Consider the following 25,146-nt stretch of genomic DNA (forward strand, 5'->3'; position numbering starts at 1 on the left):
ATTTAATTTTTGTGTTTTTTCTTCCAGGTTCAGGTCTGACAGTCTTAATAGTCTTAATATTTAAAAAAAAAAGAAAAAAAAAGAATATAAATTTTTAAAAAAGTAAAAATTTAAATTAATGCATGAAAATAGTGTGCAGTAAAACTTGGATTACCACTGTGAATGCCTCATGGAGTCTTTGCCGTTAAGACTGTGTCACATTCAGATTTTATGCACTGACCTCTACACATAATGTACTTGATACAAATAAGCCTTCTAAATCCCTGTGAATAACATCTCAGGTACGTGAGAACAAATCACCACTTAAAGACACACTATAGCGGAGATAATCCCTCCTATCAACCTGTCCTTTCTTTCTCTGTTTCCTCAAGGGCAGAAACATTTGTTAATAAGAGTCATTTAGTACAATGCAGCACAAAAATGGCTCACCGGAATGCAAACATAACGAGATAATAAGAAAATAAATCTAATGAAAAAAAATCATTCTTCAAATATTCCAGAAATGCAAATATTCCAGAAAGGCATTTAATCAGCACTCATCAACATTCAGAGTGTGAAGGCTTGAACTTTTAAAAACACTGTATTTGATATTATTTGTGGATGGTGAAGACTAGTAGTGAATATTAAGTATCTTCTATGTATAATTACAGCAAGATATTAGAGCACGATCTACTTCTTCAAATTCTGATAAAAGCTTAATTTTTTTGGACAAATCTTGTCAAAAATGACAAGAGATTCATGGTAATCAATAACAGCTGACACACAAAGTAGATGTTGATATATTCATGATGCTAGGAACATCTGTTGGCTATGATTTGATGTTTCACTCTCATTAAACTTTCACGATCTACCCACATCATCTCACAAAAAAACCCCCACCTAAAAAGTGCTTTGGGAAATTAAATCAGTATTTTTGACCCCACCACCGCCCTCCAAAAAAAAAAAGAAGAAGTGTAATTTCATAGTCAGCCACACTTTGAAGCTAATATCAGAGAACTAGTTATGTGTTTCTCTGAGAATCTATAAGTGTTCTTATACAGACCAGCTACTATGTTTCCCCATCAAAGAGAATAAATAAGATCCTTTTGGTCTTGGCAAATAGATTGGCTGATGTCAGGCACAGTGGTTGTTATTAGCCAAAGGCTAAACATCTATACAAATATCAGATCAATTATAGATAAAACACTTTGCTTTGCCTATTCTCTATGGTGTGCATTCTGTGAAAAGATGTGATTGCTTTATAAATGGGAAATATGTAGGATAAAAACGTGTTTGTGCATGTGTTAATGTGGGGCCATAAGGCAGCATGTTGACAGGATTGGATATACTGTATGTACTAATGTTTGGAAACCGCAGTAATTAGAGCATAGTTGCACAGACTGGGAGGTTGCTAAGTACACCTTTTGTGCTATTTTGCATGTTGACTGGTGGAAATTAGATTCAGCACTCTTCACATAGCACACAAAACATGACTTTTTCTACTATTCCCGTCTCTGCTGGAGTCCTGAGGAACTGTATCAAGCACGCTGATCATGTTGAGTCAATAGATTTTTGGAAACCATGGCTACGCTTGTCAGCTATAGTTGATTGTCTGACATATTTCCACACTGTCTGTTGGCTCATCTACCATTGCCAGTTCTCCAGATGTAGCTGTTAAAGTCATGCCCTTGGACATTCAGTTAATTCTTCATACAGCTTCTTTTTTTTTTTCTCACCTGGACTTGGGCCAGTACTGTCAGTCCTGATGTCTCCATTGCATAGAGTGGCTCTATCTGCCGATCTAGCTCTGGCCTTGGCACATTAGATTTGTTCTGCCGCTCTCTCTCCATCCCCTCCTGGGTCCCTGACCTCTCTTTATTTCATTCTCAACCCATCCCCCTCTATTCAATCTTTTCCTCTTTCATCCCACTCTATTTCGCCCCTCAGCACCTCTTGCACAATGCACCTTTTGCTCTGTGAACTTTAGCGGCACTCCCAGTAGTACTGCAGCCAAACAGACAGCAGTGCCATATCAGACACTGAGAAATATGGAGGAACGCTGACTGCCAAAGCTGGGTGACTTCGGCTCAGCAGCAAAGCACCAATGATGCATACTGATACAGACATTATGGGGCATAGATAAATTTGTAAAACACTCATAAAGCACTCAACATGTCAGCTTGGACAGAGGAGGTTGTTCTTTCTCAGCCACTTTGTATTCTCTCTCAGAGTATCTAGTCAAATGCAAATCAATAAAGTAATTTTCCCCCAGACTCATTGTAATTAACAATCTGTCATGTGTTTGCTGAGGGGCATTTGAACAGAAGCGACTTCCAGCTGCTACTGGGATGACTATGATATAAGAAGTTTAAAACAGGGAGACGAGAGGAGCATTATACGAGTAAGCATTTAACATTACATTTAGCACAGCCCACACTCTCATTACTAATGCTGTTTAAGTAGTCTGTGTATTTAAAACTTCTTCTAGCTGACATAAAACTAACATCTCTGTTTAAGATGAATGAGAAGTGTCTACTAAATACAGACAGGAAGAATAATGAGGAAAATGTTTGTAATGCTTGTACCGATAACAGAAATAGTCACTAGATAAATAAAGAATAGTAGATCACCTCCACATACTGTTACAGTAGGCGGTGTACAACCTTGGCACAGAAGAGACAGCAGCTTTACATATTGTTGCACTTGTGAAGATCCATGTTGTCAAGACTACAGCGCTATTTATGTGCTGGTTTTTAGAGTTTCAGATTAGACAATGTGATTTGAATTTGAAATCTAAGCTCCACAGTGCATCAGAGAAAAGAGAAAGTCTGAAAGGCTTAACACAAAAAAAAATATTGGCGCTCCTGAATTAAATCCTCCATCTTTGCTCACGACATGCAAATGTTCTCACTCTCAACTTTGCACAAACTACGGGTTTATATCTACGTTTGCAGTTTTTGGTCAATTGAAGTCAGTAATTGTATTCTGAAAAATATATTGATCATTTTCACTTGTATGAGACAACAGCATCCTCCCTAAAAAGAAACATTCACATCATTACTCAAAAAAAAAGGAAAAACATTACCTGAAAGTCATGATTTAGGTAATTTCCCCAGTATCGAAGATGTTAGATGTTGTTACCCATGTCGAGGGAGAGGCATGTTAATTTTATGTGCAGTGTTCATTAATAAATCACAAGTTAACAGTGACGGCCTCTTGAGCGAGCCTCTCCCTCCAGAAGCCTGATGGGTCATCAGGGAGATTCAGCCCCTCTTGTGTAAAGACTACTTAAACTGATGGCAGAGAGCCACTCTTCCCCGCCTTCCACTCTGTTTCAGTTTGATGCATTTGTTTTTTTTAAATTTAATATTAGTTTTTTTTACTACCGCTCTCATGTGGCATCTCCACCTTGTTTTTATCTCTGTACTATGGCAAGGTGGTGAGTCACTGGAGATCAAAATCACCATCTTATTAAGATGAAGTCTTGTTGCAGTAATTTAACTTGGTTTGGTTTGTGTTCTTGTGCTTCCTCTCACAATAGGGGCTTGCTAAGTAGTAGGCAGGCATTTGATGATTTGGTGTATTTTAAAATCTGCTTTCCAATATGTCAACTCAATCAGGAAAAGAAAGTGCAGGTTAGTTGTCTTTTATAAGTGGCTTACCTTGAAGTTTTGAATAAAGCTACTGGAGGCATTCCCAGTTTCACTTTGTGAAAATCTTATAGCTTGACTTATGTAGCAAGAGCCTGGGCCTCAACAGACAATAACCAGATGCATTATTTCAGGCTATTGTGGTGTCTGGTTTGGATTTGGCACACAGTTGTACTTACTGTCCTTACTTACACCTACTATACTCTGTCAACCACGTCCCGCCTACGTCTTAAAGATATTTCATCTGGTGCGGAAGATACAGATGTCTGTGTGACCAAAGATGGAAATTTTGGGTTTTTGTAGGCAGATTGCTAGGAGGTCTACTTTGTGTGTGGTTTTGTCACCCTTTAGGCTTCAAGCAGTGTAAAAACCAACTACAGTGGTGTGGCATGACAATTTCAAGTTTAAATGATCCTCTTTATATTCATATCCTCATACCAGAGTTAGTGGCTTTTCTTGGTCTTTTGGACAGGCCGGATGTATGGGCTTGGATGGTCAGAATGATTAATCTCATCTTGTGTTAAGACAATGGAGTGGGACTGGGAAACAGTCAGTCCACTTCCTTGCCTTTCACTCTTTTTTTCATTACGACATTTGATTTGTCTTCACCTTAAATTTATGGATGGAACATATTTTTACAAACCAGACATGTGTGGTCTCCCCCTCTTTGTACATCCTTGAGTTACATTGTGATTATGAGTTTCAAGTGGTCTGGCAAAATGTTTTATAATTCATAAAAAGGATTAACAAATCATAGATGGAGAAGTGGTCCTGTTTGGATAAGAGGAATTCAATGTTTGATCATAGTTTTGCTGAAAAAATGTGAAACCTTTAGAGGAATTTGGAAGAAAGTATAACATAGTCAGGAGGCATCTTTTGGTAACGCTAAATAAAAAGGTTGTCTTATTTACAATGTCTCATTTATAACCTTTGGAAAAAAACGATTTAGTAAGTTGTTGAGGACAGAACTCATGAAATTGTGAATGTAGTCTGGTTTGGAATCATAAAATAATATCTGCTGCACTGAAAAAACTTGGCTGTAAGGAGGTAAAATACTGTAATAAGAATTAATAACAGAAGCCAACATGGAACCAAAGTCAACTAGTATACTTGTATAGAGGGAAACACATGTGGCTGATCAGCTGAGATAGGCTCCAGCTCCCCATGACCCGCTACGGCGGATGAAGCGCCAGAAAATGAATGAATGAATGTTTCATAAAAATAAGAGCAGCAGTTATCTACCTGATGTCTGTGGTTTCTTTTAGGCAACAGACCAGATGACATGTCACAACCGGGTTTCTTTTTGATAATTTTTTATAACAATACATAACACAGTTTTTCATCTATTCACGGTGAGCACAGCTTTTCTGTCTAGTTTCTTTCAGACCGGAGTCGTCACTAGTCCTTGTCCTTGTCTGGCTGCTCCTCATGCCCACCATGCTAACACAGATTTATTTCAATTTAAGTTACTTTTATTAATCACAAGAGGGAAATTAATTTTAAAATGTACATGTGTGTCACATACATACAGTCCACTCCATTGCTGTCCACCCTGGCTCTTGCCTCAAACACTTCAAAGAAGGACTGGGGGTCATTAGCTGAGGACATCCCATGACATCTTAAGATCATTTTAAAAGGTCATCTTTGGATAATTTTAAAAGGTCTCCTACAGACTTATTTTTGTCAACCCAAAGTACCAGAAAGAAAAGGTGCAACTCAAAGAAATCCTGTTTAATTAATGAAAACAAGTGAAGTCAATTAAACTAATTTTACAGAAGTAATAATGTTAGTACAATGTGCAGGTGCCAAGTCTTATCTGCTTTTAAAACTTACTAATAAACTGGAGTATGTCATATAAAATCAGAGTGACTCAATAATATATGTGCTTATGTTTACATTTTTAATGTTGTACAATAAATCATACTAAAAGAAATAGAGAAACATGGATGAAAATAAGTAGTATCGTGTATGCTTTTCATTGAGTGGCTACAGATAAATGTGTTACATGCTTTACAAACTTCTTATGGTAGATCAAAATTTATAATTTGTTGAAGTTAAAATGATGACTAACTTGGTTTGTCTCGTAACTAAATGCTATTTTCATGATTATTTTTCTTTTTTTACAAAGCCAATTTCGACCACAACACAGCGGTCTGTTTTCATGATTCTTAACAATGACATCTTCTTATACATATTAGCTTAAAAGATGAGTTTGTGTTTAACCACAGAAGAGGCTGTTGACATATTCCCACAAAAGGTCGAGACTCATTATAATGATAAGTATGGTAAGTGCTGGAATCTCCGAGACAAGCAAATAAATTGGGTGTTGTAGCTTGTAGTCAATTGTTGTTTTCCCAATATTATGGAGGAACTGACAATTCTGTAAGATGTGCAATGTGAATAAACATATACTGTACATACTGTATGTAGTAAAGCCAATTTGAACATCATATCAAACTGATAGAGTACATATGTCATAGGACAAACAAACATTTTAATGTTAAATTTAGAACACTATTGAATGTGCACGAGATTGTTCACATGTGGCGTAAGACACTTTTACCATTGAGAATATAACAAGGAAAGTCTAACGTTTTTAGTTTTTCATCATTATTTTCTGATTTATTCTGATTTATTTAAGTATACACAAATCTACACTTCCTGCCTCACGTGTTTCCTGCTTATTCCTGATTTTCTGTCCCACCCTGGTGTATTTCCCTTGTGTCTAATTATCCCCATCTCCTTCGGACATTGTGTCTGGATGCTCTTTAATTTTTTATTCAATACATCCTTGTGTTTTAAGTCAAGCATTCTAACAGTCTCCTCGTCTCGTCACTTTGGTCACGCTTTTGTGTTCAACTCCAGCTGTTTTTATGTTTGTTCTTTGTTTTTTCTTTGGGTTTGCTACACACTCATGATAATTCAAACAGAATAACTGAATGAAGTCTGAGACATATGAGTTTTTGAACAAACAAACAGGACATTTATGAATGTGTAATTATCTCAAAGAAAATATACTTTACATAGTCAAAATCCCACAGGGACAACTCTACTGATCAGGAATAAGCATCCGCCCAACACAACTCTATTATTAACTCCATGACCAATAGCCCACTTACCAGACATGTTTTTGTTGACAGTACGCTGGAGAAGTGAACCTTTTCTTCACTGAGATGGAAAAAAGGAACAGCTTAGCAAAATTTCACCATAATAATATACAGATTCCATGAATGCTTGTAGATAATCTTAAATATTTAAAACCATAGTAGGCAGTACAAAATGTTTCGAATGATCAATGACAAGCTGTATGACTAAAAAAAATCCCATTTGTGGTTTGAATATCTGAACAAATAATGGAAACTAAATGATGGTGCAAATAAAAACTCGTGTCTTTACCTCAACGGACGAGACCATTGTATTTCTTATTTCTCAGTAAAGCTGTTCACAACTGATAATTGTTAATGATGAAGGTTTGGTAATAATTTCCCCTCCTCTACATTATCGTTTGGCTGAAACATTAAATCAATGAATGTTTTTATGTCTTTCTCATGTGACCAACCACCTAAAGCTCTGGGCAGCATAATTCACCCATTGACTCACATTCATACAGTGATGGCAGAGGTTACTTTGCAAGGCACCACCTACTCAACTTGCTGTGAGTTATTGTGTCAATGGAAAGCCTGAGGATTGAACCACTAACCCTCTGTTACATCAAGGATCGTGTTTAAATGCCACTCAAACAGAGATAATTAAATTGAGTCATCCAGAGAAACAACGTCTTGATAATTGTATGCAAATTATTCTGAAAATTTATGTTTGCACACATTGTGAAGTGATAGGCACCTTTCTTTATTAAGTTACAGAGAAAGATTCAGACCAGCAGACAGATTTATGCTCTAATACCGTTTTTTTTAAATGTCCCCCCAATAGTTCAGACCCAGAGTAAGGCCATATGAACCATATTGTATTTCTCAGGGCACCCATTTTACAAAACAGTCACATCTATATAATATACTATATTACTGTAGTATGTAATCTCCACTGCATTGTGTACAGTCAGTGCAGGTCCCCTAAATAATCAGATATGTGCTCAAGTGAGCATTTAAGGAAGATGTTGAGATGGTGTGTGAAATAAAGGTTCTTTACTGCAATCATAAACGTGGGCAGTTCAGGTTAGCAGTCAATCTCAGTGTTGATTCTTCTTTTCCTCTTCTTTTCCTCTGTGAAATAAATTGACCAATCTGCAGATTCTTAACAGAACTGCAGATTCTGTTAAGAATCTGCAGTTCTGTTTCTTCATTGGTAATATTTGAAAAGGCCATTAATGAAACCATAAATTATTTGTGAAGCCACAACTCTAACAATAACTAACATAACAGCCGGGGTGGCAGTGGCTCAGTGGTAGAGCGGGCGGTAGAGAAGGTCGTCCAATGTTCCAAGATCGGCAGTTCAATTCCCGCTCCCACCCAAAAACACCAGGAGTGCGAGCTGACAGCGGGAGGTGCCAGCTAACCTCCAGAGCACTGCTAAGGTGCCCTTGAGCAAAGTGCCATTCCCATCACAAGCTGCTCATTTCGGGTGCACCAAGAAGGAGCTGCCTGCCACTCTACCTCTCATTGCATGTTTACAGGCGTGTGATTGACTAACATACTAGAGTGTGCATTCTTAATTTCCATTTGGGGATTATAATAGTGTATAAAATAAATAAAACATGAACTCCCTTTGAGAAGCATTCATTTGATCTATTTAGGAGAAATCACTCTGAAATCTGACCAACTGATTCTGTGTTGATATTTGCATATATCTTGCATGTTGGTGGAGCTTTAATTTTACCATTGACATGAACAATAATATGATTCACAGACAATCTGGATATAATCTGCTCTACCCATCAGCATGTCAAATAAATAAATTAATAAAAGAAATGCAGTGAGCTCTTTCAATTTGATCTCACTACATTGTACAGGTGCTGAAGGGAATTTTCCTCCTTCTCCTCACCACCTATCTGTCTTCTTGCTGTCAAGTTGACTGTTGATTGGCAATTTGATGGCCTGACTGGGCAGACATTCAGTGCCCCATTGTCCACGATTCATGCCAGGAGAAGTAAGAACAAACGGATTCACCGAGATCAGGCAAGTGGGCCAAGAAATAAACAAGACAAACAATATCTCCAGGGGTAAGCGAGAGCAGCAGAGGAGCCAGGCAAGTGCTGTGTCTGTTTCCTGATCGATCCCATACATAGTGCATGAGTTCCCTAAGAACTATTGGTAGAAGTTTTTTACTTCTATATGAAAGTTCATACCAAGGAAGTGATGAGGTTAAGTAGAAGTAAAGAATAAGAAGCATTGAGTGTGCTTGTGAGTGACGGAGAAGCAATAAGAGTTTCACATCTAAGATAATGAAATGTGATGTAGCACTGATCGATCCACTGAGTTCAACCAAGCGAGGACCAGGGACGGCTGGCTTTAAGTGGCAAAATAAAGAGCCACAACGAGAACGTTTTGATTGAAACATTATATCCTTCCACAGGGGGTTGATTCCCTCCAATCAACACACATAAACTCTGGCTATAGCTAAGCTCTTAGAAAAAAAATAAATTACCTTCATAAATATTAATCTGTGTAAGGCAGAGGCTGTGCCCTTCACAATTATTCATGCTCTCCGGAGCGCATTTTTCAAGAGTAAACAGTATACTCCTGTTAACCTAATACAGAACATTCGACAGGTGAGTGGGCATAATTGATGCCAACATATTTTATTCTTAAGACTGTAATTAAACACACCCTGCTCTGGAAAACATTTATCTATGTCTCTCCTCTTCCTCTCACACCCATCCACACCATCTGCAAAGTGCAGTTTTACACAAATGCATTTGTCGTTTTCTACTACAGCAGTGTCTTGGTTCACTTAAAATTAAAGGTGCAATGAGTTCATTCACAGCATTTCAATGATATTAACACTATATGCCTTGTAAGAGAACTAGAGATGGTCCCTGTTTGTTCTCCATGCGTGTTTTGGGTGGGGACTAGTATATCATAAGCGGCTCACTTAACTGTGACGGAATCATTACTAGCAGAAAATAGGCACTAATACCTTTCTTTGTGCCCTTTGTACTGTTATTTTACATGGATTTTGAATTCCAGTCGTCTGCTCCACTGTTTTAATCTCACTTTACAGTGGAAATGTGTCATACGGATGTAATCTTCTATTGTTATGAACATAGTGTTGTGCAGCGATAATGACAGAATATTCACATTGATATGCACTGTGTCTATCTTGTGTCTATTCTCCTGAGGAACTATTTAACTACCATTCACACTTGATCAACGTCATTAACTAGTTGCTGTACCATGACAAAAAAATGCCTTAATCTCTGGGATGTACTATCATTGAAGTCTTATAAGTCATATAAGTTATCTCTGTACTGTTTCAAATTTTAAAAGCCTAGCTATGAAGTATTGATGGGTGCAGAAATAATTATGCCCTCCCTGCTGATAAAGGTATTAGACCAAAATATAATTCTGTGGAACCAAGAATCTGTTATGCCATCTACAATCACTGAAACAATCTAAAATGTGGCCTGAAACTCTGCCTTTTTCTCACAATACACTGGAGAGTGATGAGTGCATGTACAGGTATGCCTTGGATTGTATCGTTTTGAGTTATATTGAGTTATATACAGTGTGCCCTCGCGCATCAACGCTCTCGACTTCACCTTATCGCGGATTTTTGGTAAGCAGTCACATGAAACCATACACGCATTCTATTGGCTGACGGCATCCAGGAGTGCGCTATGTTCTGTGAGTCTTGGACTTATGTGAGACCCAAAAGTGCTTTTAACAGTCGATAATAGTGTGATTAAAGGTAATACAGACAGAAGGTGGTGTAATATCAGTATGGGGAGGGTCATAAACGTTTAAATTACTGTAAATAATGAGACAAATAGTTTGTTGTTCTATCGCGGAATTTGTTAATCGCGTGTGGTTCCATGAAGTCATTACCCGCGAGGAACGAGGGCGCACTGTATTCTCAGTTATACGTTGGTTTACTTTGTTTGACTGTTTATCTCTTTGTTTTATTGTTTGTATGCACTCACATGCATGCAGGCATTCTCTCTCTTTCTCTCTCTCTCTCTCTCTCTCTCTCTCTCTCTCTCTCTCTCTCTCTCTCTCTCTCTCTCTCTCTCCCTCTCTGTCTCTCTTTGTCACCTAGCCTACTCCTTTCCATGCAACATTCGGAATCAGGGGCTAAGCTTTGTTCCAGTTGTTGTACGCTGGGGAACTGCTGGTCTACCTGTAGACAGCCACATCAAATCTTATTCCCTGCAAAGGAACACAATCATACAGGGAGAGGGAGAGCGAGCTCCATCTGTGGAATACTGATGCAGCAGCAGAGCATTTACAAGACAAGCTCAGAGAGGCTCAAGGAACATGGAGGGCAGGGAATGAATTCTTAAAGATACAGTGTGCAGGACTTAGCAATGTTCTTGGAGGAATCAGCGGAATAGCAATCATGAGATTGGGATGAGTTTGTGTGGTGCTGCACAAGAAGAGGTTAAAGGGGAAATAAATTGAGACTGACCTTTAGGTTGTTGTTGTTTGCAACAAGTTGTTTCTTGACAGATCAATTGTTGTGAAAAGTCAAAGAAATGTCAAAGAAAAGTTTGGAGTCAAAAGTTTTAAAACATTTTTAGTGAATAATGCCATACATACCTGAAATGACGGTAGCAAAATTTAATTTTGAACGTCGCTTCTCTTTCACTGATATCACTAATATCACTATGGTGTGTTCGTCAGTGGTTCATATTTCTATCTGTATACTTCAGTTGTTGTTTGCTGAAATCATCGATTCCTCTGCTATAATTTTCACAAGTTTGATAAGTCTCATTAGCCCCTCATGACAAAATGATTATATGGATGTGCCTGGCCTCTAAAACAACTTTAAGATACATGCAGCTTTGGTGAATGGGTCACACCACACTCTCTGTTGGTGTGACTGTGAGCATGTGTGTTTGTTTGTCTTTTGTGTGGTCCTGCGATGAAGTGGCATCCAGCCGATAGCCAGCTAGGATAGGCTTCAGCAGTCCCGTAACATGCAAAGTGGATAAGCAGCTGTATACAGGGTGATTGCGATCATTTCGACTACATGAAAATGGACGGATAGGTGCCAGCACTATTACTAATTTCACTGTTATTTCAGTGATTGTTTATGCCAAGCCACCCCAATCTCCTTAATTTGGCTCTAGAGTTCTGTGCTATTAATGCTAAATTTCAATGCACTGATTGGTTAATCATTTGAGTACCTCTAGTCTGAAGGTGACCAATGACTGTTCAAATGTCACCAACTTCTTAAAAATAATTTCTTACCTGTATTTTCTTTTTCATGGTTAGTTTGTTTTGTTTCGGATTTATAGATTTCTTAGTTTTATTTTCAGTGATTACCCTACAAGTGGTATTGACTAAGTAATCAAATGATCCTTGAGACATGGCTATTGTCAGTCAATCCTTTTGTGTCCAGGAGTATTAAACCTGAACCTGTTGTTAAAGTATTTTGGACAAAAACAGGCTAATTTGCTAACTACAGCCACACCAGTCTACTTTCCATCAGCCTCAGCTGCTTTGCATGTTAGTGTGTTCACAGCAAACTAAGATTAGGCGTTAGTTTACTTACTTGTTAAAGAACATTACTTTAGGATTTTGATAATGACCATGTTTCGAAGCTGATTTAGGTATTTAGCTAGTTCAGTGTTTAGTTCTGCCTCATAGCCCTAAAACAGAAAAGAGACATAACATGATAATCAATAATTTCAGCATAATGTATACAATTTGATGGAGTGATACTGACAGTTTGGTCTCCTTGAAAAATGAGAGATTAATATTAAGTATGAAGTTTAACTTTTCCGTCTGCTGATGTTTGCTCAGCCACTGTGGAATCCCATGCGGAGGTAGCGTTAGCCTCAATGATAGCTGGGCAAGACTTGTGGAAGGAAAGGAGCCAGTTTAGATCCAGACCATCTGGTTGCCTGAGAAGAAAACTGAATGAGAAACTCGCAGCTGACATTAATAAGCCACATTTGGTCCTGAGGCCAGAAGTAGAAGCCTGGTTTGTACTGAGCACCTTCAAAAATTTATCAAATATAACAGTGAGAATTAAGTTACTGCTGACAAAATGGAAGCCATGCTGGAAAATATTCTCTGAGCAAATAAATATTTTTTAAAAAGTACATTTTTGCTTGTACTATTTCACTAACATTTTGCAAAGAGTCTATTTAAGTCTCCCATTTCAGATTATTGGATACTCCATGCAGACTGGAGAGTAGTCAAAACATTATGAGCCATTTTAGGTGAATTATAGTATTATTCTCATCTAATAGCTGGCTTAAAATGTTAATCATGCGTGCTAATTCCTGGTTTAGCGTGCCTATGGATTAGAAGTCCATGTAATGTACTGTTAATCCCATATACACTGCACCGAAAATCTGAATAGAAGCCTAGTTTCTCATCATCAAAAATGTTTCCTCCTAATTATGTCTCCTGAGAGCAGCTCAGCTCCCACTCGAGAGGAATTCGTCCATGTAGGATTCCCGGGTTTGCATGCACACGGAATACCGAAGATGTTCTCTTGATCAAGCGCTCAGGCATCGACTTTAGATCCAGATACATAGATTGGAAATGATGGATATGCTATTGCGCATTAAGCAGCTGGTAATAGAAGTTAAATCCATCATAAGGCTGAATTTCTCTGTCTTCTTATTCTTCCTTTTATCTTTAATAATCAGCTCTGCTTCCTGCCCCTTTACTGTCAAATTCAATAACCAGTCAAACTTAAAGTTCTGCAGAGATATTCAAGAGTAATTTCCAAAAGTGTGCCATCATTGAACTCACAAACACATAGCATCTGAAATCAAATTTAACTCTTCTTTTTTAGTGACTGTGTGTTCTGCTGCACTTTGCTGAAATATTAATAAACTATTAATTATCAGAACAGAGGGAGAAAGCAAGGGATGAGAGACAGAGGGATTGAGGCCGTGCAGATCAGACGGAATACAAAGAAAAAGGAAAAACAAGGCTGGAACTGGATTCCTACTCTCCAACCCCACAGATTTTCCTCAGAGACTCGGGATTGTTCTGGCCGTTTCAAAGCATCCGCCTGTGGTCTCATTACTGAGTTTCTCTTATATTTTGATCAAATCTAGAAAAAAACTCACTATCAAACTACTTCCATTATTTGCAGAATATGTGACCTAAAGGGACAGTTCTTGGTTGGGAATAAAGTTGCAAATGATTAACTTTAACTTTTGATGCCATTCATCTGCAATCATACCATGAGACAAGAGGCAATGATTTCATTAGGCCATAATATGACCCTACAAAACCTCAGCCTTCATTCTTGTCAACGCTAATACTATGGCTTTGGCTATGGCAGATTTGCTTTGAATATTGGCAGAAAAGCAACTGCTTCAGTCTTTTTTCCACAAGGACAAACTGCTTCAGGTGTTATTACTGAACACGGTCATGAATCTGAGTGACATAATTCCTTCATATATGTATGAAGGTTTGCGTAAGTTCAGAAAATAAGACCATCTCTTTTGCACATGACCTCTGCATTACAAGCATTCTGCTACTCTAGGTTTTAATACTCTCCTCTAACCCAATTACAACCTTTCACATTCTCCTGTTAGCTGCTGATTTGTGAGCTGTTAAACTTTCAATAGGTTCACTTTCTGCTGTCATTCAGCAGTATGTTCAGGAAGGAAAGATCCACAATTCCACCCCTGCACCCCCCCACCCATGACTTGTGATCCCTTCCAACTAAATCCTTCCATGAGGACTTCTTTTCATGAAGTCATCCCAACATGGAGCTCTCAACACCACCGGTGTATTGGGGGAGTCTCCTAATGAGAGGGGTTCCTTTTGGTGAGCTACTTCCTGCTGAAGTCCAGCCCCCAAAGACTGACTCTGTCACTTCCCTTGACAATTTTGATCCTGTTTGTTTATCCTTTACTAACATATCTGTCATCCCAGATCCGGTCCCACTTGCAATCAGTCCAGTTCCTGCACCTGCCTTCCCTTTGCTTACCTGCAGCCACTCCCCTAATCAGCCACTACTCTTCATATACAGCCCTCAGCCCTCAGCTCTCGGCCAGATTGTTAGTGTTAGTCCTGACCTTACAGCGTTTATCTCCTGCCTATTCTGATTGTGTTTGACCCTGCCTGCTATCTACCCCTCCTCGGATTTGTCTGTCTGGTTTATTGGATTGACTTTAGTGTATGACCCGCCTGATTATTGGACTCTGTCTGTTTGCCTGCCGTCTGTCTGATTCGTCTGCTGTTTGGACCGATTCCCTGGTACCAGAACCCTGCCCATGCTGTGCCATGAGCCCTTTCATGCCACCGTCCTGGATTGTCGACTTCTCTGCCGGGTCACTCATCAGATTGTTCCTCTGTCCATGTGCGTGTCTGGTACTCATGGGGAGTCTCTCACCTCCCATCTCATACACGCTTCCCAACAATCAGTAGTCTTGGGGTATCCTTGCTCAAGGAAGTACAATCCTCACATTGACTGGGCATCCGGAACTGTGCTTCAATGGGGTGCTTATTGTCAGATGTACTGTCTCAATTCTGTCTCTGATTTCCATCATTCAGGAGGATTGTCTGACTTAGCTGAGGTTTCAGAGGAATACACGAACCTCACCTATAGGCCAAAGCAGCTCTCTTCCCATTTATAATCACTTATTTATTATAATTGCTTATATTAAAAATAAACAAATGAAAATTGCTGCTGCGATGATTCTTTTAATAGGCCATGTAACTTGCTATGATCCAAGGCTTTGAACAAGTGTGATACTTTTGTGTGGCCACAGCGTCCAAATCTGATGTTGCTCACAGTGGTCCGCAGTGTGCTCAGGAAGCTTTTGTGTTTGCCTAGGCACATGAAAAATTGGAGGGAACATTGCTCAGGACTGTGATTAATAAAAGAAACAACAATTTTTTAAATTTAGTTGAACAAGAGGTGTGTAAACATGCATGCAGTTGAGGGGAAGTAGAGTGGCAGGCAGCTACTTGGTGTGGCAATGGGAATGAAATTAAACTGTTTTATATTTACTTTCATTTTTGCTATTTTATATATTTTGGATTCTAAGTTTTGCATGTAATCTGACTGTTGTAGTTATTCATAACAAAGTGATATAAATACACTTAAACCAAGGTTCCTTAACATGATGCCAGCTTGACCAGGTGGGCAAGATTTAAAATTACACGTTGCCTGGCTAAGCCCCAAAGAGACAATGTTAACATGTATGCTAATACAGACGGCCCAACAGTTCTAGCATGTTATTTACTGTATTTACTTTGGGTTACAATGAAACAATTTCACAGTAAAAGAGATGTAATTTTGCTCTCCATACCACTGACGCAAAGATGATGCCAAAATTGACACTTTGTCAATGGGAAATGTGTAGTAAAAAGGCTAAATGCACAAACTCAATGCAAATTTAGGGAGTTGCACTAAATTTTGGTGAAGGACATACTTTTAAGATGGCTGAGAGTTCTTAAGAAACATTTGTAGCAGCAGTGGAAGCATTATATGTATTTTTCAATGTGTTTTGGTGATGACATTGTCTTTTTTTATGGAAATATGTTGTGTGTTAGTTTCGTCTTGCATAGTGAATGTCTACCGTTATGCAGATGTTGGTCACAAGCATGTGGTTTTGATGGAAAAAAAATATTTTGGCCCTTCCTTTAGTACATAGTTTAGTCAGGACTGCATTTTTTGTCCCTAAACTGATGTTTTTATTTAATTGAATATGCCTGTCAAACATTTTTGTGTCTCATGGGTTGCATTAGCACATATAGAACTGTCTTCTTTTTTCCTTTGTTAGATGGAACACATTTGCATTTTCTGTGCATACTTTGATCTGATCTGTACTGTATATTGGACATAGAATTGACCAGTGACGTGCGGTCAGGGGAGGCAGGTGAGGCACGGCCTCACCTACCATAATGAGAGAAAAAAAAAGAAAAATGGAAGAAACAAATTAAATGGTTATATTTATCCAGTGATACATATTATAAAGTTATTTTCTATTCAACATTACCAATTTGAGATTATTTTTACTCAAAATTGCTGAATTTTCACACTTACCGCTGAAATACTGAGAAGAGACATTGCGGTGAGACACCAGCCAGCCAAGCCTCACGTGAGGCACGATGCTGTTGTGCCTCAATGGTAGGGGGTGCTGGTGATCCCAGGGATTCGGCTAAGGAGTCTTCCTCCTCGGCTGTAGAAGAAGTGACAGAAAACTACAGCCATTCATTTGTTTTCCGCTCGCCTTGCCTTACTCTATAATTTTTTTCACTGCTGTTGTTCAGAAGGAGCGGCGCATGGACTTCATTTATAAGTAAACGTAACATATAAACAAACATGTAGGTAACATAATCACATATTTTTTAATCAAATGTGCTTATTTGTGTCTTACAGTTTGTACTTATAAATAATTCTGATAACTCTGCTTTGAGACTTTAAAAATAACCCACTCACTGTTGATAGTTAAATGGTGAAAAAGCTACACTGTAGGTTCAAATGTTTGTAAATCTAATTATGATGGGATCAGTGCCTTACCAGCCATGAACTTCACTGCACATCACTTTGACAGATATATATCCCTGTGATTACTCTAAACCTGTGGATATCCTTTGTGTCCTGCAACTTGTATTCCTAAAATTTGCCCAGAGAAGAATATATCGACTTCATCACTAATGCATATGCAGTTTCTGACATTTCAAGGCAATTTCAGTGATTTTGAGTGAGATTTCTGCAGATTTACTATCATAAATCAGACGAGATTTTCCCCTAGATTTAAACATTCTTTTAAAAAAAAAAAATCTTTTCTAGGTCTCTGATCAAGACTGAAAATGATAATTAGTTCAGGAAAATTCTCATCTTTTATAATTTACATAATAAAAAATATTCTATTTGATATCTGTTATATCCACTATAACTTCAAAATAGCTGGCATATGAAAAGGGTCCTCATCAAACATTCTCTCAGAGAGACTTTGCTCTTAATCTGCTTTGCTTCTTGTCTGTGAAACTGCAAATGGGTGGAACAAAACACTCTGTCTCCTCCTCAGGATATTGCTGCTTGTAGAGCTAATCAGGTTGGAAATGATGGCTGAGTGTGTGTGTGTGTGTCTGTGTGTGTGTGTGTGTGTGTGTGTGTTTGTGTGTATGCGTGTGTGCGTGTGTGTGTGTGTGTGTGTGTGTGTGTGTGTGTGTGTGTGTGCACGGTGGCAAACCAACATAAAGACAAGCTCATTGGAATGGCCTCTTATCTCCCATCCCTGTTCAACGCCATCCATACAACACATTAACCTCTTTGACTTTCTCTAACTTGTACATATATATCAGCTTTTAAAATGTGCTTAGGGTATCAAAAATACATTATGTGTACACACATTATCTTGAAGAAGACCCCGCTTCATTTGCACACTGATAAGTGTGGCAGAATAAATGTACGCAGATGTTTGTGGAGTTCTTTCAGGCATTAAGCGTCATAAGCCGGTCTCTGTTGACCACAATGCCTCAGTTTATGGAGATTATAAAGGCACTGCTGCAAGTCATGAAGGTCATGAAAGAGTGTAAACCCACATTAAAAAGCAGACTGCATGCCAACTATTAGTCTCACCATCTAGCAGCTCATTTAACATGTTTAATCATTTAAGGTACCATTAGGGATGCACTCATCGACTCTTTCTGTTCCAATATCAGCACACACAATACCACCATCCCCGGAATGTAGAATCTTTAAACCTTTGTCTGAAACAGACTCAGATTGGTGAAAGCTGTGAGCTCATATCCGTTCTGTTCAATTTTTAGATACTTTTTTAAAACTCAGCTCATACTGAGCTTGACTGCCTGACCGGTGGCTCTCTGTGATGTTTAACCTGAAGCTAACCTTGTCCTAAATTTGAAGTACAGTATTGACTGTATGATGCCTATAACCTGCCTTTAGAATGCATTCGGTACTGTTGACTTACCTGAAACATCTCATAAAATGTATATTCTGGATTTACACTTCATATGGAGTAATTATTTTGGATCAAACCTTGTGGAAACAGCTGAACATGTGCAAAATGTGCATAAAAAATGACTTTGCATCAATCTTTGTGTACACATGAAGGCAGCCATCCTGTTATTTTGTGCAAGAGACGTGACTGGAATACCTTGCTCATCCTACCTTTAATTTCAAGTGGGTGAAGTGTGAGCATGAGTTACAGCCAATAAGATCAGTGTGTCGCATTCCCTTGAAAGGAGAATACATGTCTGTGCAGACAGTTATGGATGAGTTGCCTGATGGAACCCCAGTGTGGAAAAATGGATGTCCCTATCCAGTAGGTGTAGAGTAAAAAAGGTGTAATTTTGAAGCATCATATCTGCTTTCAGCATCAGTTAATGGCATAATGAAGCTCAATCAATGCTACTCTAAGAATTACATAAATGTCCATGTTCCTAAACCGTTTTGGGAGTGCCGGCCTTGATGTAGTGACACTTTGCTGTCTCTCATCTTAGATAACACACCCAGACCCTCAAATCTTTTTACTTCATGGAAAATCAGCCTTGTTTTTTTCTTTTTTTACCTCCAGGCCTGAGTCATATCTAACAATCATTCGTCACAGGACAGAGTGCCCCATCTCTCTCTTTCATCTCGCTCCAGTTTGGCCTTGAAGTTCGACCTGAATATGATGCACACACACCCTCACGTCGCTTTAATCCCCCGTAGACAGACTGGGGAACAAACAGGCTTTTATTCTAACTTATTCCACCTGAGAGACACAAAGAATAAACATTTAGATGTTGTGGTTTTTTCATTGGTTTAGTATGCATGAGGTGTTTGGTGCTTCAGTATCCAAGCTCCAAGAGCAGGGAACAAATCAGGAGAGGGTGATTGTTACCACTCACCTTTCAGCAGTGCAATTTTAGGGACATTAAATGAAGTGCCAACACAGAATTTAGTGATGATAATATGAAGTATAAAAAGTATTTGGCACTTTTACTTTGCACCCAATCTCTCCCGTACTTTTTATAATAAACCCAGAGGAAATTTTGGATTATATCTGATGTGCCTTAATGAGGACGTAATGGAAGAGTGGTGCTAATGTTGCTACGCCAACTATAGAAATGTCACAGTTGACACATCTGGCTTGGTAGAACTGCAATTATCCTAAACACAGCAGACCAACCTAACAGAAGCAAGGCACAAAGCCTTAGGAGAAAAGAAATGTGTTGGGATTTAAAATAAAAGAGTGGCAGAGTGACAAATTTATGCCAAGACCATTTCTGGCTCCGCTAATGCTAAAACTGCTTGGCTCTTTTGTCAATCAAAGACTCCAAACAATAGATGACTCATCAATTTGCCACACCAAATTACCCCTGCTTTTTTGCAACTCTCTCTTCCTCCTCATTTCACATTAACCTAAATTGCCTCTGCTTTGCAGTTCAACATGAACCAAATGACAAGCAGCACACACAGCGCTTTGCCTCTTTTTCCGACTCATTTCACATTCAGCCATGGAAATTAAATCAGGACAGTGGTTCTTTGACATTATTGTACCCTGGTAATGAACATAGCAATTAAGTGGTGAAAATTAATTTAGGGGGAAGAAAAAAATGGCCTCCATTCAGATTTAGGACCTTTGAGCAGATTGTGGCTCTGATGGCATTCCAGCCATCCGGCTGCTATGAAGAAAGTCACCACTGGGATGTGCTCTTCCACATGCTCTCATATAATGTACAGAGGGGCAGTGGAGTAATGCTGATTGATGTGCAGAGGCTTGGCGAGCTCTATGCTGCTGGCGCTGGTAATTACCTCCGTCCCCCTCCCAACAAGAAGCAGCACACTGAGGGGAAAAGAACATGCTTCCATACTCAGCTCCTCCAACAGGGCAGCACATTTCTCAAAATTCTTGGAGAAATGCTCTCAAAAATATTCAGCAGCAACAATCCACTGGAGGTTGACGTTTACTCCTGAATCTGACAGCACTTGACAGAGGCTGATGAGTCTGGTTGGGCTAAATGTTCAACTTTTTCCTGCCTGTGTTTGGTGTGGGACCTACTGGGCCAACTAGTATCAGGTGTGGACTATAGATATTTGTTGGGCTAAAATCCAAAAATCCAAGCCAATAACAGCTATCTGAATAAAACATGAAATCAGAAACATGTGTTCTGGGCACCTCGTCAATCATGTAGACCTTAAGGGGGACAAATATATGTAAACAAACTATTTTGTAAATTTGCAGAAGAGAGGCAGTTCATATCTTTTCAAAATAAAATGAGGTACAAAGGCTGTCTATTAAAGATATGGTGGAGTTTCATCACAGACAATAATGTTGCACCTGTATAATAATGTTTTGTTTGACATATTTATCACTCACCTAACAGATGAGAAGGGCGGCACAGTGGCACAGTGGTTAGCGCTGTCGCCTCACAACATGGCGGGTCTGGGTTTGAGTCCCGCTCTGTGCAGAGTTCGCATGCTCTCCCCGTGTGTGCGTGGGTTCTCTTCGGGTTCTCCGGCTTCCTCCCACCTCCAAAAGCATGCGCTTCAGGTTGATTGACCGGTCCCAAATTGCCCGTAGGAATGAGCGAGTGTGTGTGTGCGTGTTTGTATGTCTTTGTATGTTGCTCCGCGGTGCACTGGTGTCATGCCCGGAGTGTCCCCCGCCTCATACCCTATGCCGGCTGGGATAGACTCAAGCTTCCTGTGACCCGCTACGGCGGATACAGCGGCGGTACATGAAAATGAATGAATGAACAGATGAGATATGTCTGACGTCATCTGTTGTGTCACAATTGCAATAAATTGAAATTTCATTAATTTTATCCAGTACTTTACAGATTAATGAAATATTCTGCAATTAATTGTGTCATATTTGAAGACAGGTCCACCATGCTGCATTAAAATTCAAGGTTTGTCCATTTAACACATAAATCTGATGTTTTAAACTAAATTTCAGAAGCAGGTTGCCATGTGAATTTGTCAAGAGAGTCTTCAAAAACATTCTGATGATATACACCCCACCCTCCCGAACCCATCCACGCACCCACACACACGCACGCACGTGCGCACACACACACACACACACACACACACACACACACACACACACACACACACACACACACACACACACACACACACAATTAAAACAGAAATAAATATAACGAAAATGCAGGTCAACTCCTGCCTCATATATCATCTACATTTGTCTTCCTATGAATGTCACAACATCATTATATCACTCCCTGTAGTGAGGGTCAGCCATCATATGACATAATAATACCTACAGCATTCATCTATGTATGAGTCATCAAGTTGATTTGGGGAATAGGACAGGCATAACCTGTTTCCCTTAAGTCTCAAACAGCAGCATACTTTCTCACCTCATCTCTCAGCATTATGAAAATCTCAATGAGAGATTTAATAACTACTTTTCATCTGACTCTTTTTGGTTGGTTCAACTGGGTTCCTGACCCTTTCTTTTCCTTTGGATTGGAAAACTCAAATGTCTTTCCACTACTGGCACAGGAGCAACTAGAAGAGATCAGAGACTTCACATTAAAATAAAATGTCAAAGTATGGCTTTGGACCAGTTTTGGATAGCAATGGTGCTACTTGAAACTGTTGGAATACTGAGTACTTTCAAACAGCACCATTGTCACTCTGCTACCATTATCAATGATGTATTTATGTGAACTTAGGTTTTCACTACAATAACAAGCACATGGAGTGACTGAGGGCTGAGGACCAGGTACTCCATGTTTGACTCATCCATCTACCAGAATGCATCCCTCAGTGACTCAAATTTCCTACTGATAGCAAGTCACACTAATACCTCTCTATCAATAATCACTTACGCTGTCTCTCTCTCTCTTTGTGTATGTGTGTGTGTGTGTGTGTGTGTGTGTGTGTGTGTGTGCGTGCGTGCGTGCGTGTGTGTGTGTGTGTGTGCATGTATGTGTGTGTTGAACATAAACAGAACGAGTGAATGTTTTGCATCGGATTTTCATACATTTAAATTGTGCCCAGACTAAAAAGATATCTTAAAGTTAGAGTCTATTTATCTTAAAATATGTTATTTTTCATGTGAAATGATTGTAGCTTAGGTGGTCCCCAATATTGTATTGCTACCTTATTTATTCAATACCATGGAGCAACTGGATGACAAGAGGGCGCGTTTGTGGTTGAAGATCAGCGTGGTCAGAAGTGGTTTTATCAAGACTATGAATATCAATCTAAAATGGAAATGTGATTAAAAGCTTTCATTTTGAAGACGAGGAGATCAAATACTGAAATGCAAACACTACTCTGAAATACAAGTACGGCAATGAACAACATGCAAGATGATTTAAAACAATTACAGACAAGCTGAAACTCACACTCGTGTACACATGGCCAACCAATTTAAGGTGTAGACTTTCAGATTGTTGACTTTGGAAATTTATATACCTCCTCCAGTCTGACCATTGGAAAGCATCTGTCCAGCTCTGTGTGACATCCCGAACGACGTGTCATTTGAATCATGTAGCCGCCTTAAATCAGGGCAGCAGCACTAACCGTCACCTGGCACTCTGCTTGATTTACACAACTGTTTTACTGCCCGGTACTCACTGCCATTATACAGACACATGAGCTGTTGTGCTTGCACAATGCCTATCTGCACACACAGCTCTGGGGTTCCACAAGCCCCCCATGTCAAACACTGCAGAAGCCGACAAAGGAGGTAATAACATATTATCAGGTGTTGAATAACACAGGGGGCAAGAGGAAGTAGATAACAACATGCACCATGCCATGCTGCTCTCTTCCTTGCAGATTTTGAAGCAAGAGCATGGAATAATCAGCGCAAAATGGACAGCTCACTCCCCTCAGGCTTTCCTTTTTGCTTTAACGTTTTATTAAAAAAAACAACAACAAAAAAACCCAGAACCATACACCTACAAAACCCACACATTCATCCGAATAATTCCATGTTTCAATGCTTCCTGTTGAATCTGTGAAACTGTTCCCTGCTGGTCACCTCTGACTTTGGGAGGCAGGACTCTGATTGCAGTAACGCAGCAATCACAACCATACTGTCTTGAAAGTTACCTGCAAAGCAGTTGTATTTAGTCACTTAATTAGTCACAAGTGGAACTTTGTTCATATGAATAAACCCAATCAGAATGTCACCTTCCCCATGCTGCCTTAACATGGTTGGGTCTGAGTGCATTTTCTTGATTTTTACATATTTTAAATTCAAATTTTTAAATAACTTTCATAAAGAAGGGGAATAAATATGCAGAAGTATAGATTTCTAGAACATTTAAGACAAAAGATTTTGCTGTTATGTGTCATGGTGATGCAGTGGGTAGTGTTGTTGTCTCGCAGCAATACAATTTTGGGTTTGATTCTTTTCAATACACAGGTTGTATGTTCTTCCCATGTATGCGTGGGTTCTTAAATGACTTTGAGTGCCTCATCCACAAGAAAATGGATGGATGGATGGATGGATGGATGGATGGATGGATGGACGGATGGATGGATGGATTGAACCCTCATGGTTGAAAGCCAGGCAACTTCTGTATTCTGAGGATCAGGTATGTGGTTGAAGGCTGATAGTCTTTGTCTCCACTTTTCCCTCTACTCTGTTCTTTAAATATGTAAATTATTTAATATTTACATCACTATGGTCATGAGCTATGGTCATGCACATAGTGGATTACATGTTACTAAGAGCCGTAGCAGTACACTGTGGGAAATACATTTCTACATTAGGAATATACACAACTTGAAGTAGAAACAATGTAGCTCTGTGCCATTTACGCAGAGGGGACAGCAGCTTAACTTCATTAATTATTGACAGACACACTGACACAATCCAAAGTTAATTAAAGCTGTTTGTTCTCCTACACACCGTAACGGTTGTGTATGCAGTCCAAGTTCACAGTGAATCAGTTTAGAGTAGAGCACCCAACCTTATAAATCTTGATGCACCCATGGAAATGTAACGAAATGTCAGGTGGATGGCACATATGGAAATGCAAATGCAAGTGTAGATAATGAGTCAGTCCGTGTGTCACTCTTGCATGATGTGAAGACGCTCTATGTAGGCACAGCTGGCGCTTCCTTTAAATAGAAGAAAAATGCTACTGACTTTAGACCAGGTTTTCATTGATGAATGGTACAGTTACAGTTTGGATACATCAAGACAACAATAGGACCACATGTTGCACAGATGGGTGTTGGGCATGAAAAATTCATCACTCAATCTCTAGCAAAAATTTGCAAAAAGGATGGACATGGCTTTAGTGAACACCGTCCAGAAGACAGAGGGACATTTGGTGACCTACAAGAGTGGAGGATGACTCATGCAGGTGGATTATATTTGTGCAGAAGACTTCATCTGAAGGAGGTCACTGACTGTAAGGTAGGTAGGGGAGATTGTAGCTTGACAGCATAGGATGGCGGTCTTTAAAAT

The sequence above is a fragment of the Antennarius striatus genome, chromosome 19 (genome assembly GCF_040054535.1).
Source record: "Antennarius striatus isolate MH-2024 chromosome 19, ASM4005453v1, whole genome shotgun sequence".
NCBI classification, from domain to species: domain Eukaryota; kingdom Metazoa; phylum Chordata; class Actinopteri; order Lophiiformes; family Antennariidae; genus Antennarius; species Antennarius striatus.